The 13,293-nt window shown below is 46.4% G+C and overlaps 1 protein-coding gene across 7 annotated transcripts in view; it reads left to right on the top strand.

The window, feature by feature from the left end:
- The window catches only part of FAM110B (family with sequence similarity 110 member B), a 142,977-nt gene that overhangs the window by 70,027 nt on the left and 59,657 nt on the right, over positions 1-13,293 (top strand). For 4 of the 7 annotated variants that reach the window (XR_003415170.2, XM_053208600.1, XM_053208602.1 and 1 more), the window contains one exon: positions 5,639-5,846. The exons of 2 other annotated variants lie outside the window; for them this stretch is intronic. The gene's annotated coding sequence lies outside the window, so the exon portion shown is untranslated. Of the gene's footprint in view, positions 1-5,638; positions 5,847-10,783; positions 10,873-13,293 lie in introns of all 7 variants that reach the window. One more of the 7 variants, XM_027042905.2, reaches the window with a different exon arrangement.

Raw genomic sequence — 13,293 nt, 5'->3', positions numbered from 1 at the left:
TTTGGTTTCTGGAGAATATAGAAGTTCTTTTATTATGCAGTGCTTAAATTCCTGTGCGTTATTATGCAATGCTTAAATTCCTGTGCGTTGAGATACTTTTAACACTCCCTGTAATTGACTGTTGGGCTTTATAATTAAGAAACAATCATTTGGGTGGAAATGGGCTGCTGTAGGAAGTAGCTGAATCGAAAAGATGCTTTCCTAAGAATGTTGTGTTTGTGAGTTAGATGCAAAATGAAATCATCTTATGACGATTTTTCTTAATCTGATGTTCATTAGGCACGGAAGTGTGCTTTTTGCATCGGAATTTCAAAAGTTGCTTATGTCACCCTAATCGGTTAGTTTCTCAGGTCTGGGGGGGTGGGGGGAAAGCCCCTTTTGCACTACCGTATCCCAGCTCTCTTCTTAACCCCGTGGACCTGTGCGGAAGCACCTCTGTGGGTTCTTCTTAATTCACGCTGAATGTTGAGGTTACCATCGTCTTAACAGGTGCAGGAGCTCACCGCCAGGGCAGGAGACTTGTTACTTCTTGTGCACAACAGGCGTAGGAGGCCCGTTTTCCTGTAGGAGGACAAAGTCCTGGCTGGTAGTTTTAGAACGCGAGGAGGTTTGGGGGCTGGGCAGCCCTACGTGGCCTGCTATGGTTGTAGGCGCTTGGTACTTGGGCATCCTTGGGGTCAGGGTGCGGTACAAAAGGGTATGGGACATTGCAGAGGTAAATTTTGTCTGTAGAAACGTTTTTGAGGGTTAGTCCCATACCTAAGGAATTCTTTGTTCTCTTTTTCCCCCAAGTGACTTCCCCGGTTACATTCTTGGTTAAATCGGCATGATAGGGCTAATCCCCGTGCAGTGTTGACCTATGATTAAGTCGTGTCAAAGTCCAAAGCCTTAACTTCGGTGGTCCGCTGGGTGGGCTGGGGTGGCAAACTGGAAGAGAGGCTGAGAGCAGACAGGGCCTCATAGGTTTGTTATAGAGGGATACAGCAGGAAACGGGGCCAAGGAAATGGGGAGAGGGGGCCCCTGGGAAACAATCCGTCCAAGTGCTGTGGTCAAGTACTACCGACTGGTGCTGTCCAGCCATGCACTTGTGGATCCTGTGAAGTCCCTCCGCGAGGGTGTTTGGGCCGCCCTGGGTCCTCGTTGACAGGATAGATGCCGAGAGTGTGAGGATGTCGGAAAGGCTTTACTCTGCGAGCGACAGCTAGCCATTCACAGCCAGCCTCCAGGACAGAGTCTCTCTGGAGCTAGCCGCCCCGCAAATTCATACCTCCTTAGCTGTCTCACTGTCCCCTACCTTCCCATCTGTCTTCGCCGGTACTATAAAATACGAATCGTTCAGAGAAAAAGAAAGACAAGCAAAGGCGATGGCACAGACAAGGCTTTGAGAAGACCCTACAGGATGCACGGCTGGATTGGAAACCGAGCCGCACTGAGAAGACTCACACTGGCTGCTTACGAGGGCTGGCAAGATGGTCATCCAGACATAATCATCTTCCTCAGCAGGTGGCTTCCCAGGAGGCCCCGAGAGCCGACTCACACGACGGCATCCTGCGTTGATGGACGAAGGAACGTCGGAGGCCCTGTTTGCACCGCGGGGTCACTTCGTGGCACACGGGGTAGTGTGCGAAGCATCCGAATGAAGAGGGGGGTGCTGAGGACCGCACCTGGTCTTTGGCACGGGTGGGGGAATTTCCAGCAGCCCGTTTGGGTCTTTCCCAGCCTGCCCATGTTACACCTGCTTCAGGCACCCATGTGCTGCGTTCTAAAAAGAAAGAAAGAAGGGAAGCAAGAGAAGGAGGGAAGGAAGGAAGGAAGGAAGGAAGGAAGGAAGGAAGGAAGGAAGGAAAGAAGGCCAGTGTTTGGGTGTTATGAACAGAGAAGGAAAGAGCACTATACTTCCTAACTACTCATATGCTGTTCCATCAGCTGTGTCACCCCTGGTAGCCAGAGGAGGCTTTCACAGCCTGGGCGTGCTTCTCTTTCCCTTGGAGTTGGGAGTCGGTGGTATGCTAAAGCCCTTCATATGGTCTGGGGGGAGCTGATTGTTAGCATCTCTGCCCAGTCCCACGCACAGCAACTGCATGGTGGTTGGCGGCTTGAAACCCCATGATGGAAACGCGGCTGGTCAGGGCCACGCCATCCCAGGCTGGCTGTTCAGATACTGGCCAGCCCGTACTCCACGTGGGCTGGGATCCGTGGCACATCTCGGACCACCAGTCGACCGCTGGTCCTTGCTCCTTCCCTTGGCAGAGCCGGGAGAGGAGAGCTGAGCTGCGGCTCCGGTCAGCCAAGTGGGAGAATCCTTGGCCATGGAGGCCCAGCTTATGAGCAGCCCTCCCCACGGTAGAACCGGATCTGGTTCCTCAGAGCAGAAGCAGCTTTCCTGGACCCCTTGCGGCAAGTTGGAGTCTGACAAACAACCAAAATAGAGACACCTCGGATCAGTCTAAAGTTATCTAGGAGCCATAGGCTTAGAAAGAATCATTTTTAGTATGGGAACTCTGGTTTCTTTCCCAAGGGAAGAAGAAAACTCTAACAGAACTCTGTATGGAAAGTCTCGACGCTTACGCTTTCCTCTCTTCATTCTCCAAGGTTAGAGAATCAAAACAGAATTGAGGGATTCCGTTCAGGGAGGTTGATGCCCGTGGTGCGTGACTGCTCCTCCTTGCCCAGTGTGGCACATGTGAGATGCACACGTTTCTGTTCTTTGTACAGGGCAGGGCAAGCGAAAGTTTTGACCTAGAAGATTGTGGGAACCTCTTACTCTAGAAAGAACTGAAAAGGAAATCAGCAGTCATATTTTCAGAAGGCTTGGACCAAACTCCCTTCCTTCCTTCTCTGGTGGATGCTGTTTCCGGCTGTGTCTCCAAGTCCCTCCTTTGCCCTCCAGTCCCACCAGGCTCTCCAGGACCTTGACACACCCCTGGCCCTCACCCACACTCCAGCCACAGACCGGTCACCCCACCCCCCACTTACATGCTTTCACAGCACCCCCTGCCCCCCCCCACAGCGCTTCCCAAAGGTTTACCGCCATCATGGTTGCTCATTTGTTAATGAATCGCTTGATGTTCATCTCCCTCATTAGAATGGAAGCTCCATTAAGAATCTGAACGCTCTGACTCCTCCCTGTGCCGCTGTTGTCAATGTCCAGCAGGTCTTTGCACACAGGAGGTGCCAAGCACTGTTCGTTGAGGGGGCGAATGGCTTTTCAGAATCAAGGACGAGTTGACAAAAGTTCAAAGACAAAAGTGCTCGTTCCAGAGGTTAAAACCAAATATATAGGCTCGCCCAGCAGAGTGGCAGTAAGAAAGATGACCAATGAACTGTTACCCAGTTTCAAACAAATATTGGTTCTAAACATGTGGAAAGATAAGACCGAAGAAAGGACAGTCGCTTCCGTCTCTCAGAAAGGGTCTGTTTAATGCTTCTACAAAACAGGCATGAGAGAAATTAATCAAACAGCTTTTTAAAGTGCCTTTTTTTGAGCTAGCAGTCTGTTAAATGAAGGGGAAGGCAGAGCTGTTCGATGTTTCCTAGATAAATGCCTGGAAGTGTTACTGGTCTGTATCCTGGCAGCCTCTGGGGAGCTGTGCCTTAGGCCAAATCACTGAAGCCAATTCCTCTTGGAGTTTTAGCTCCTGATGATGCTGATTGCGCTTTGATAATTCGGTGGTCGATGCTTCCAAGTAACGCACGTGGCAATACTTTCCTTTAGCAGACTTGTCTCCATCATGTTTCCCCCGACTTTGTGTCTGTGTGTACGTTTCTACGCCCTTTTTCATTCTTAAGTTGATGGGCCATGACTTTCTGTGCTCTCCTTTGGAGTTTATGGGCCATGTCGTCCCTTTCACTAGCTTATTTCCCAAACAGGTTGTGGGACACAAAGACTGGTGGATGAAAAATGATCCTTAGGCAGGTTTCCTTTTCTATGGCCACTGATTAATCCCTGGGGATATTTGGTTCCTTAGAGCAAATCATAGTGCCTTTTGAGAATGTCAGCTTTCTATCAAGGTTTTCAAATAAAAATCAGAGCAAAATAAAACTATAGAAATGAGAAGTTTGCCCAGTATCGTCGGATCAGAACTTAACTGGTAGAACATACCAGTTTCTGGGAATTACTGAAAGAACACTGAACAGATTAACAGATTTGATAAATATCATCCTGGGATTGTTAATTTTGTGGAACATACAAGAAAGAAATGACTTTCAGGGAAAACAAATGTGTAAGTAGGCTGCAGGGACAAAAGTTGCCTTTGACTCGCTGACTTCTCTCCTCTCCCCTTCTCATATAAATTTGTCAATTTAAATTTAATCAAACTGCTCATTACCAACTTTCCCCAATTTATGTTCCATAGAAAACACTTTCAAAATGTATATCATATAATCCATATTGCAAGTCGTAAATGAAATACAATTATATCCCCATAATTTCCTGAAAAGTCCTTTTAAGATCGGTTCTTACAGAATCAAGTGAAATTGTAGCAATTACGTAGGCAAAAAGAAGGAGGTGTCATATTTTTTTTTGTTACTAGAGTGAATACAATAATGATTCTCTGTGATTAATCGAGTCTGCCATTAACTTGTCACTGTTAATTCTAAATGGTGTTTCTGACAAAATTCCACAGTGCAGAAGTGGTTAGATACTTTTTTAGAGTAGTGTGATACTGGAAAAGAAGGTAGGTAATAGGACATCGTGAAAAGATTGCTGCTATTAATAATAGCTTGATGAGAACTCACTGTGTGCCAGTCCCCGTGCTAAGTGCTAATAGCCCATTGACAATAATCCTGCAAGGTGTCTCGCATTATTGCCTCTGAGACACAGAGAAATCCAGTCCCTTGCCCAGTCACAAAGGTAGGAAATAGCTGATCCAGAACTTCAACCCAGCCAGTTTGCCACTTAGACGCATGCCCTTTAGGTTTGCATCAAACCATCCCTGACAGGATTTGGCTTCTAGAACTGATTCTACCGTTAAAGCGTGAGGTGGGCAAATTTATTTAATTTTTGCTTTTATAATGACTTCTGATAATCCTTTTCCATCCCTTGTAACTCTGAATTATTATTCATCAGGAGAATCAAGATTATGACTTTTGACACCTTGAGTAGCCCTTTTCCCCGATGGACACAAATGTGCATGGTATTTCTAATGATATTGAGAGATTAATTAGCACTTTAGGACAAATGAGTGGCAAATTGCTAACCCAGGGTAAATAAAGTGAGGCGCAGATTTTAGAGGACTTCGATTTTAATATCCTCACGGTATCGATTTTATTATTTCTCCCTGCTGGCTTCTGTGAAGTTGAAGGAAGCTGGTGGCACGGCACATCGATTTCACCACTCTTTGTTTCTCCAGACTGGAGAGCACACAGGCATGCACTTGTAAGAAACACTTCTCGTTTATGAGGTGATGCATCCATCTTCAAAATGACAGGAAATCAAGATGATTTTTGTCTGTGGGGCTTAATTTATTAAAATGCAATTTGCTCCTGTGCTTTTGCTCCAAGAGCTCTGTGCTAGCAAACTAGCTATAATTAGATTAGCAGCCTGCTAAGCGCTGGTGACAGCCTGCGCCTCAGAGAGCATGTGCTGGATTCTGCATGAGCCTCTCCTCATTGGTTGCTCGCCCTGCTGCTCGCCAGTTTGATAGGTTTCCACAGTACTCTTTATGCTGCATTGGAGACATAGATACAGAGATACTCTACTGTGTTCTTGCGACGGCGGAGGTGCTTGGCTGCTGACAGTAAAGGAGGAGGAAGGCACCGGAGAGAAGGTGTCCGTCTTTGTTGTAGTTCATCGGAGGCACCAGCTGCCGGCTCCCGGAGGTCACTGGAGAAGTTTCAGTTCATGGTAATTACTTTGAGGCTTTATCTCGCAGGGAAAAACAGGGCCATGCGTGAAATGAAGTGCGTTCGTCATGTCCTCCGTTTTAATTTGATCTTGCTTTTGTTAATATCACGCGTGCTCCAGCTTTCCCAGACTATAATGTGTTCTCCTGGAGAAGGCTTGGCTGGTAAACAGCTCCCCTGTTCACGAAGGAATATGGTTTTTACCTGGATTCAAGAGTGCAGGTAGCGGGGGATGATTCTTATTGGTTCTCTTCTGTTTTGGAAAGTCCGATGTTGCCTCAATTTAGGTGGCTTTGGAGGTGCGTTTCCGTAGCCGGGTGACTTTGTTTGCATGGAGTCCAGACTCTCATGAATAATGAGCAATCGAGGAGAGTTCAGTGAAACACACTTTAATGAGGACGGGGGAGTGATTCTCCCGGTGTCGCCGAGAAGTAATGTGCTATTGTTTCTGCAAAGATGTGTGCAGCCTTCATTTTGGATGGCTTTCTTTGTTTCACTGTTTGTAGTTCCCATTAAGCTTTTTTAATATGGAGAATATTAGCATATCCCATTGTGCCAGAAATATGTAGAGGTGCGTATTCAGCTGTGCCAAAGAGAGAATTTTTCACTCGGAGCTTTTGTTTCACAGGGATGTTACGTTGCTTTCGGAGTTGAAAGGAAATCACAGAAAGGTGGGGTTCTGACCACTTTGAGGTCTGACGACGTTTGAAAATTTCTATTCATGGTCGCCTGGACTGTTTTCCAAATCAAACCCTAAATAATCTTAAATGGTGTAATAAAGGTGGTATAGTCTGGAGGAAAAATATCTAAATGCCCAAGGCTGAGCTTCAAGATACCCAGACAAACGCAGCGTGAGTTTTTGTTTCTCAGCGTACCCTCGCCATAGAGCTGTTTGATACAGAAGAACCCCTTGTTATCATCTGGTCCTCAAACTTAACAATTGATGTCCTTACCGTCGCCGACTGTGGAGACCAGAGAAACTTGTGTATTGACTCACCAGTCACACGGCTGGCTGGCTGCCACCATGCGTCTGGTCTGCTATCAGTGGAGAGCCCTGCTGATATCTGAAGGCTGTCAGGAATTATTGCCCTGCTCCTGAAAAGCCAAACAGTGCCATTTAAGTATTTTGTTAAAATGACTGCTTTGATTGAAAGCTACGATCTGGTGGGAAGGGCTTCCGTATATTCTTAGGCAGAGGAAAACTTCAGAATACTAACTCTGCTTCGCTCCCCACCGCCCGGATCCCCTCCCTAGTCTATCCGGAGGTTGTAATAAATTGTCTAATGTGACATTTCTCCCAAATCACAGTTTTAAGAAAAAAAAATAAAGAATATATCAAGAAAGGGGGTCATTTATGGTAATGCAGCGTCATCTATAAATAACAAAGTTTGGCAGTCACTCATTGCAAGGCAGGGGCTCTCTGTGACTACAGGCAGTGGCAGCGTTTTGGTTTTAAGATAGCACGTGTGACGGGATGAATGTGGGAAGGGTCGCCCTCCCGAGAGCTCTGACTTCCTCTTCGGACTCCCCTGACCCCAGCCACGCCTGGTTCTGACTTCAGAAGGTTGCGTCGCCGTGGCGGGAGCGCAGTTGGTTACGGTGATCGTGCTGTCCTTCACACGGCCTGACCCCTCTCTCCAGTTACAGCCCTCCATCCTTTGCCTGACATGCTTCCTGCTGCAGGTGTGGAAAATAACCTGCATTTGACAGTTGGGCGTGGACACTCATCTGCACAAGAATAAATTGATGCGGCTCCATAACTGCCTGTCCTCCTTCTCCTTCTGCTAATCTCCCGAAACCCCTCCTTAATCACCTTAGTCTTACAGAATTTCCAAGAAGGAAGCTGCCTGAAGAGTAAATTATTGTTGTCCTGCATAACCATTGTAAACCTCCCTTTTGAACACAGCCCCACTTAGCATTTGGGAAGCTGTGGGAAATAGTTGTAAATGACATTGATTCTCAAGGGCTGGATCTTAAAAGACTTTCTGTGTCTAGAAGGAACTTCTTAAAAATGTGATGTAACTATAAATGTGCATGGATATTGTGTAAGGTACTATGATATCCCAAAGGGCCTTTTAACATATACTAAAGGGGCATTTTTCAAATAGCACTAAACAAAATGCCAGCCATCTTTTCTTAGAGTACCAAGAACTACACTTTCTTAGAGTACCAAGTATTACACTTTTATCTTCAGATCAATTACAACCTGTTTTTACTACGCTCAGAGGATTCTTTATGTAGTTCTGAAATGAGAAAGTAAAAATAAGTTTCTTAGACACTTTAAAATTTTGTTCTGCCCATCCTTGTAATTCTGTGGCTCTTTACTGCTGAGAGAACGGCATTTCTGACCAATCAGAAATAAGTCCGTTAGCATGAACTAGAATATAAAATGTATAATTTTTAAAATTAAAACATCAAGGGCTACTTCCTGACTTTTTCTCCTAGGGGCTCGTAATCATAGCCGAAAAAAATGGTAGTGAGTTTAAAAACAAAAAGTCATTCCACGTAGAATAGGATGTGCCACAAAGCCCCTGGGCTGATCGCAGCCTGAAAATAATTGCAGAAAAGAAAGAGCAAGGTGTCGTACATGGTCTTGGATGTGAAGTTGTGGTATGGCACCTCGAGGTGGCTTTCTGGCCGGATGCTTGGGCATCTGTGATGGCAAAAAGTAAGGGACATCTGTCCTTAGCAAGTGATTAATATCTCAGGATTGACCCCCCCCCCCCAGATTTGCCTGGGTTGGAAAAATATTTGAAGAGACACAGGGCTCTCATTTAAGTGTATTTCATTTTTTTTATTATTTTACTCTGTGATGATGTGCACCTACCAAGTGCCAGGTTCTGCGCTAAGCATTCATGAGACAAGGATAGAAGACACAGCTCTGTGGTAGAGGAGAGACCGTGAAATAAATAATAATAGGGGATAAGAGGAGAACAGAGGCGTTTAGCTTGGTGATCCCAAGGAGAAAGGGCAGGGAGGGAAGGCTTCAGGAGAAGAGAGATGGTAACACCCGGGCCCCCATCCAGAACTTTCTGATTGCCACTCACTTTGCACCACATCCACCAGAGCTAATGTCTTGTAGGAGTTGGCGTGGGCCACAGGGCTGTTCCGTAGCTTGTATTGACTTTCAGTTTTACTATGTGGTCCTATTTGTGATCTGTAATGAACGTCCTGAAGATAAACCGTCGTTTTTTTTTTTTTTTTCCTTCTGCACCTTTGCAGAATGCACCCTGGATTGTTGCACGGAAGTATTTATGTTTTAGTAGATTTACATAACATGGGACTTAAAAAAGCCTTTTTTGAGGCATCCAGTAATTTAAATGTACCTCATAATTTAAAAATCCACCTTCAAGGAATCGCAAAATACCTTCATTACTGTTGTACTCCCGAGCAATTCAGTGATGACTTTTGCAACCGTGTGCCTTGCCAGGAATAATCTTTTGCTCTTAGAGGCCTGTTGACTCTTTTGTGGGAGTCATTTATTTTGTCGATGCTCACTAAAGACAGGCTTGTAAAGTTGGGGCGTGGATGATAACACTTGCCTTTGGCCTTACTATGATGGAGGCCTTCTGCTTTCCTTTCCTTACACATTTCATCGAATTTAGGCGTCTTTTAAATCGTGCCCAATGTGGGGGGAAGGTCCACTTTAAGGACAAGTTTGCATTAGATCTTCCACCAGTGAACCGTCTGCGTGGATACGGGTCCTGCGTTTCCGATATTCGGGACCTGCAGTCAGAATTCTGCAGTGTTTTGCTCTAGTCGGGCCTCCGTATCCACGTCTTCACATCTCTCGTATCGCAGCCTTGACTTCCCTCTGCCTTCGCTCTACTGCTACTCTCTGTGTTGGACGTATTCTCCTTCAGAGGTGACCACCAGAGGCAGCAGCTGGGAGGTGACCTGCTGGCCTCTGGGAAACAGCCCCCTTCCATTCTTCTCCTGTCTTGAATTGTTTCCTTCCAGGCTCCTTCTTTTCTGCCCACCTGTTACGTAGGTAGCCTCCAAAGTTCTGTGCTTCATCAGCTTCTCTGACACCTGCTTTCCACTGGTTGGTTGGTCCATTGCCACAGACTTAGCCACTACTTTTGGGTCCCTGCATGTCCCCTGCTCCAGTCCTAGCAGCCTCCTGGGCTCCTTGTGCCTCAGGGCCCTGGCTGCCCCCTCTGCCTGGAATGTGCCTCCCCCAGTAGACCCCTGGCTAGCTCTCCCCCGCTGCCTTCAGATGTCTCCAGCCGCCATGGTAGCGGGACATTCTGAGAATATAGTCTCCCCTCACTGGAGACGCTGAGGTCAGACATTTTTCCCTTCACCCACAGAGCCTAGAGTAGAACTTGGTTCATAGAAAGTGCTCTGCCAGTACTTGAGAATGAACGAATGAATGAATGGATGAATACTGTCATGGGGGCTTGACAGTGCAGGTAGGGGTACTCCTGAAGCTCTGCCCCAGCCAGCTGAGTGGTTTTTGCGAAGCCCCTTACCTGAGTGGGCCTGTTTCTTGTTCTGAAGGGGTGGGGGGGGGGGGTCAACCAGATGGCCCTGAGGCCATTTGACATGCGAACACCCTGTCAGACCTTGGGTAGACTCAGACTCGGGATGTGCAGGGCAGGAGTTCCAGAAATGAGATGACGTCCTGTCAGCCTTTATTTATGTGACTCCTCACAACTCAGCGTGCAGGTTCTTCTATATAATTGCCTCCCATGGTTAAATGTCTTCTTAAACGCGTAGCTGAGGTGAGCAAAAAACCTTTCGCCTCTAAGTGAAGTGTGTGAGAACTAACACATTTTGGTGTACCTACCTGTTTGTTATCTGTTTTGTTTGTTTTTTTTAATTCATGCGCCCATTTTTAAAAGAACCATCATTTTCCATTGCTATATATATATCTAGTAGCCTGCCTATTTCTGTCAAATCAAACAGCAATAGCAGTTTTTTCTCTATTTTCAGATATTGCATGCTGCAGAGAGTAGCTTAAGGTAGAAAGGATTCCCTGTGACTTCTGCCTACCGTCCATAAAATACTCATTCCTCTTTCAAGTAAGTACATTGCTTGATTTGGACCCGTTCTGAGCAGAAGGTATTGATTCTCTCTGAAAACCTGTGACATTATTACATTAAGACAAAGAGGCTGAGAGGCTGAGGTTTCAGATATTTTGCTGTCTGACCAAAAAAGAAAAAAAGACAAAGAAAAACAAGGAGCCCCTGTCTTGGAGGTCTCTACCAGGACTAAAAATAACAGTAACCTTGATTTACTTTTGCTTTTCCAAGGGATTCCATGATGTGTCTTCTATGTATTTGCTTAGTAGTGACGGTTTTTTCAAAGGCCGTGTTGTATTTACCAATAATCAGTGACCAGCTACTTGTCAGTGCGTGGGTTTGAAGGCAACATTAAAAAGTGAACATCTTTGTACTTTAATGAAAAGTACGCTGTCTATGGTCGGGGAATGAAATGGTGTTTTCTGACAGGCCGAATGGTGTAGGGCCAGCATTAAGTGCCCTGGGAGTTTTGGGGAGAGAGAGTTTTGCAGGATGGCTCCCAAAGGAGGCCATGTCAAGAGGCCAGAACCTAATGGCCAGCCAAGGGACAGACCGAGAAGGCTGGGGGCAAGTGTTGGCAGATAGCCAACAGCTATGGAAATGTGCGTGCTTCATGAAGAGACTGCTGGGCATTTCGTCCCGCGTCCACACCACCCCAGGATTCTTTCCTGGTCTCCAGAACTGATGGAGAGCCTGGAAACATCCTAGAACCAGACCCATTTTCCCCCGAAGGAAGCAAGGACGTGGATGAACAGTGGTCAGGGTCCAGGTGGTTCCTCCCTTTTCCAGAGGGGCTGAGAGTTCGATATCACCAAACGAGGACATTGGAAATGTTTAGGAAGTTGAGAGACAGCTCTCCAGTTAACTGATGTCTGTATTCACTTAAGGCACAGACGTCACGAGAGCAGTCTTAACCTCAGCGCCATATTCCCAAGTGGCCACAAGCTCCCATTTGATTGACAGCCTTCCTCAAGCCTCTTTTCCAGCATCCATATGCATTGGGCCATTGCCCGTATAGTATGTCATGCATTCTGTAGTTTATTATTACTGCATTATGCATGGCATTGTTGGGTAGATGTTACCACTGTCCAGGAACTTCAGAATCTAATTTAGGCTGACAGGTAAGAACTGGCCTGTGCCAGGTGGAATTCTGCCATCTGTGGAGAGAGAGGCATTACGGAAAAAGCCAACAGTGCCCCCCCAGTGATATGCCCTGAAATCCATCACCATATTACCTTATCTTCTTATCCCGGATCTAAGAAGTGCTGAGAGGAAAGCCCTAGGCTCCTGTTGGCTGGAAGGAACTCCACGCCCTCCATCCCCAGGTCTGAGATCGCAAAACTGCCCCTGCACACAGGATTTCATAGGGAGTGCCTCCAGCAGGGCCCGTGTTCTCCACTCAGCCTCATTCGAGGAGCCCACCCATCCCGATGTGCCCACAAGGGAGGGGGTTTTCTGGTGCTAAAAGCAGGCCCCCCACCAATGGGCCTGTGGGTCCCTTTTATGATTCCCAGCTCCCGTGTTTTTTCAGACACCGCCGTGTGATGTTAATGCCCAGGGGGCTCACTCCTGAGAGCAGGTGAATTTGCGACCCTGGTAGCCAGGAAAACACTGAGGGGTTGAGTAGACACGAGTGTGAACTCAGCTCCACTGCTTACCAACCCTGCGAACGGACTTTACTTCTCTGAGCCTCAGTTGCCCACATGCCAGCTAAGATAACAGCAAGCTAGCAGGGGTTTGGAGAAGGCCAAGGACATAGCTGTGGGAGTGCCTGGTTCCGCAGAGGCATGCAAGAAGTGAAGGAACGTCCTTTCTCCCTCCCAGACAGATTCCGGAGAAGACAGGCAGTTACTGTCCCAGGCATAACCATCTTGAGTTTGTCGATATTTGTCAATATTCTCATTTAGCTGACGTCCTGCATGGGAGAGATGAGAAAGGACTCAGCCACGTTGACTCATTAATGCGATGTCGCCTGGGTTGGAGACACTAACTCTTGGCCCTGTGTGTAAGTCAGTTAATTGTACACAAGCTGATTTCAGTTGTTTTTCTGCTGGTTTTCCCGTAAGTAAGATGGAAACGTTTACTTCAAAAGGGCTCTAAAAGATCGTTGTTGAAAAGCATAGTTTCTTGTCTCGCCATCCAAATGTGTTCAACTGTTTGGGGTGGTTTTTGAAGTGTATTAAAACTTTGTTTTGTTCTGCGTTCTTGAAATAGAGATAAGTAACCGTATGGAGACCTAGGTACTAATCTTGTCATTCGTGTTTTTCACTATTACTCAAGACGTGCATTTAAGATTACGTTGTTTTTAAGAGTACAAGGTGTGTCTTTTTAAAACATGGTTCCTTACTCAAGGAAACCAAAAAAGAAAAGAAAGGCATAAAATGACCTTGCAGTGGTCTCTTGGTTAAACTTTTGAGTTTT

The sequence above is a fragment of the Acinonyx jubatus genome, chromosome F2 (assembly GCF_027475565.1).
Source record: "Acinonyx jubatus isolate Ajub_Pintada_27869175 chromosome F2, VMU_Ajub_asm_v1.0, whole genome shotgun sequence".
Classification (NCBI taxonomy): Eukaryota; Metazoa; Chordata; class Mammalia; order Carnivora; family Felidae; genus Acinonyx; species Acinonyx jubatus.
The sequence above is the reverse complement of the archived record's forward strand: the minus strand, read 5'-3'. Positions and strand labels throughout refer to the sequence as shown.